At 44.8% G+C, this 3524-nt stretch overlaps 1 pseudogene; it reads right to left on the bottom strand.

The window, feature by feature from the left end:
• Positions 1-2069: 2069 nt before the first annotated feature.
• On the bottom strand, positions 2070-3155 carry LOC118974183 (POU domain, class 5, transcription factor 1-like; annotated as a pseudogene).
• Positions 3156-3524: the final 369 nt, after the last annotated feature.

Here is a 3524-nt window from a genome sequence, read left to right as displayed (position 1 = left end):
GTGGCCCCCACAGGTGCCGCAGCTGCCACCATCACCGGGGCCCATGTGTTTCATCCCACTGCACGCGAGTGTGCCACCGCTGTCAGCCCTCCACCACTGTGTTCCCCCTCTGGGGCCTGTGTGGTCTGTCTCACTGTGCGCGAATGTGCGACCTTGGTCAGTCTGCCCCACACCCTGACTGGGTCTGGGCTACTTGCGTGCCTAGGTCTGGGGATCTTTCCTGCCTGACCCTGGTCAGCTGCTGGCTCCACTCCTCTTACCATCCCTGTTGAATGGTTAGTTGTTGTCAGACTTCCCTATAATTCAATTTTCTGTTCTTTGCCTTTGTCTTTGTTCTCCAAACCTTTGTTGTATTCAAACTTGGTTGTGGGAGAAGGCACAGTGTTTCCACCTATGCCTCCATCTTGGCGGAAGTCCCCCTGATTTTTTTCTTAATCTCATAGTTGACCCATTCATTGTTTAATAACATGTTATTTATTTGTTCCATGTCTTTGTGTGTTTTTCAGTGTTGTTCTTGTGATTTATTTCTAGTGCCACAGTGTTGTGGTCTGAGAATATGCTTGATATAATTTCAATCTTCTTAAATCTATTGAGAGTTGTTTTGTGTCCTAACATGTTGTCTATTCTAGAAAATATTTTATATGCACTTGAAAAATATATATATTTTCTGCTTTGGGGTGAAATGCTCTGAAGATATCAATTAAATCCATTTAATCTACTGTGTCATTTAAGGCTGCTGTCTCCTTGTTGATTTTCTGCCTGGAAGATCTATCCACTGAAGTCAGTGGGATATTAAAATTCCCAACTATGACTGTACTTCTCTTGTTCTTTTCCTCTATGTCCATCAAGATTTACTTTACATATTTAGGTGCTCCTATATTGGGTTAGAAAATGTTTAGTAGGGTTATATCCTCTTGTTGGATTGTTCCCTTTACCATTACGTAGTGTCCTTCTTTGACTCTTACTATAGCCTTCATTATGAAGTCATTTTGTCAGCTATAACTACTGCTACCCCAGCTATTTTTTATTTTCCATTAGCATGAAACATCTTTTTCCAAGCCTTTACTTTTAGTCTGTGGGTATCTTTCACTATGATATAGGTCTCTTGGAGGCAGTATATACATGGATCTTGTTTTCTTATCCTTTCAGTCCCCTATGACTTTTGGTCAGATTGTTTAAGCCATTTACTTTTTGGTAATTATTGATAGATATGTATGTAGTGCTATGTTATTGTTAGACTGTTTTCCTTCTATTTTTTCTTCTTATTAAATCAAGCCCTTAAACATTTGCTGTAGTGCTGGTTTGGTATTTACAAACTCCTCTAGCTTTTAATTCTCTGGGAAGCTCCTTATTTCTCCTTCAATTTTTAATGATAGCTTTGCTGAATAAAGTAGCTTTGGTTGTAGGTCTTTGCTTTTCATCACCTTGAATATTTCAGGCCATTCCCTTCTGGCCTGAAATGTTTCTGTTGAGTATTCAGATGTCAGTTTAATTGGTGCTCTCTTCTTTTTAACTACCTGTTTTTCTCTTGCAGCTTTTAGCATTCTCTCTTTATCCCTAAACCTTGTCATTTTAGTTATGATGTGTCTTGATTTTTTCCTCTTTGGATTCATCTTGTTTGGAACTCTCTGAGCTTCCTAGGCTTGTGTGACTTTTTCCTTCACCAGATAAGGTAAGTTTTTGGTCATTATTTCTTCAAATAGGTTCCTGATCCTTTGCTCGCTCTCTTCTTTTGGTATTCCCATTATATGGATGTTGTTATGATTCATGTTGTTCAAATGTTTCTTAAGCTTTCCTCATTATTTCAAAATTATTTTTTCTTTTCTTTTTTTGTGTGTGTGTCCCAGGGCTTCTTTATTTAAGATCAAAGTGATAAAAATGATGTGGGGATTAAAATCAAGAGCATCAGTGAACTTCATCTTCCCTCCAATCACTTTCCTAAACTCCCTGCCCCCACACCCTTTGTGTTCCCAATTCCCTAGTGAAGAAAGAACTTAATCCCTAAACCCTGGAACAACTCTCAGGATTCTTTCCCTGGCTCTCCCTCCTGTGGTAGGAAGGCAGGTACCTCAGTTTGAATGCATGGGAGAGCCCAGAGCAGTGACAGACACAGAAGGAAAGGCTTCACCCCAGGGAAGGGACTGAGGAGTGCAGTGTAGTGAAGTGAGGGCCCACATAGCCTGGGGTATCAAAATGGGGCCCTGGTGCCAAAGGAAAGGATATGGGTCCCCCTGAGAAAGGAGGCCCAGAAGCCTCAAAATCCACTCATTGAGAATAGTCACTGCTTGATCGTTTGCCCTTCTCGAAACTGTTGCAGAGCCACACTCGGACCACATCCTTCTCCAGCCCAAGTTGCTGGGCGATGTGGCTGATCTGCTGCAGGGTAGGCTTCGGGCACTGCAGGAACATGTTCTCCAGGTTGCCCCTCACTCGGTTCTCAATACTCGTTCGCTTTCTCTTCTGGGCCTGCACAAGGGTCTCTGCTTTGCATATCTCCTGCAGATTCTCATTGTTATCAGCTTCCTCCACTCACTTCTGCAGCAGGGGCCACAGCTTACACTCCTCTTCAAACTGAGCTGCAGTGCCTCAAAGCAGCAGATGGTTGTTTGCTGAACACCTTCCCAAAGAGAACGCCCAGAATGAGCCCCATGTCGGCCTGGGTATATCCCAGGGTGATCCTCTTCTGCTTCGGGAGCTTGCCAAATTGCTCAAGGTCTTTCCGCAGAGTTCTCATGTCCTCACTTGCCTCCTCCTCCGAGGTTGGCTCCAGCTTCTCTTTGTCCAGCTTCATGACCCCAGGCAGGGCAGTGCAGGGCTCGGGGAGGCTCCCTCAGAGTTGCTCTCCACCCCGACTCCCACCTTGACCTCGGGCTGGGGGCGTTCTCCAAGCTTCCTTGGGGCGCCAGCCTCACTCCAGCCTGAGGTCCACAGTAGGCCATACCCCCACAGAACTCATACGGCATGGGGCACGGGGGAACCCCCCACATCTCAGCCCCAGGGTCAAGCCCCAGCCCGATTCCCGACCCGCCAGGAGGTCCCTGGAAGCTCAGCCAGGTCCTGGGGTTAACCCAGCCTGGCTCCAACCCTCCTGGCCCATCGCCTCCTCCACCCGGTGTGGGTGAGAAGGCAAAGTCGGAAGCCAGGTGTCCCGCCATGGTAAGGACGGCACCCTAAGCCAGGGGCCTGGCGAAAGGAAAATTCTTTTTTCTTTTAGCTGTTGTGCTTATGTTTTTTTTTTTCTACCTTGTCTTCCAAATCGCTGATTCAGTCATCTGCTTCATCTAACTTACTGTTTTTGCCTTCCAGTGTATTATTTATTTCAGATAGTGCATTCTTTATTTCCATCTGTTCCCGTTTTGGTTTCTATGTCTTTTTTTCATGTTGTTGAGTATTCTTATAATCATTATTCTAACCTCTCTATCTGATAAATTGCTTGCCTTCATTTTATCTAGTTCTTCTGGCGAATTCTCTTTTTTCTTCATTTGGGGTCTGTTCCTTCATCTTCCCATTTTCACTTCTCTTTT

Source organism: Sturnira hondurensis, unplaced genomic scaffold, assembly GCF_014824575.4.
Source record: "Sturnira hondurensis isolate 20B ecotype Veracruz unplaced genomic scaffold, ASM1482457v3 Scaffold0001304, whole genome shotgun sequence".
NCBI lineage: Eukaryota > Metazoa > Chordata > Mammalia > Chiroptera > Phyllostomidae > Sturnira > Sturnira hondurensis.
Note: the sequence above shows the minus strand (reverse complement) of the source record. Positions and strands in the feature narration are given on the sequence as shown.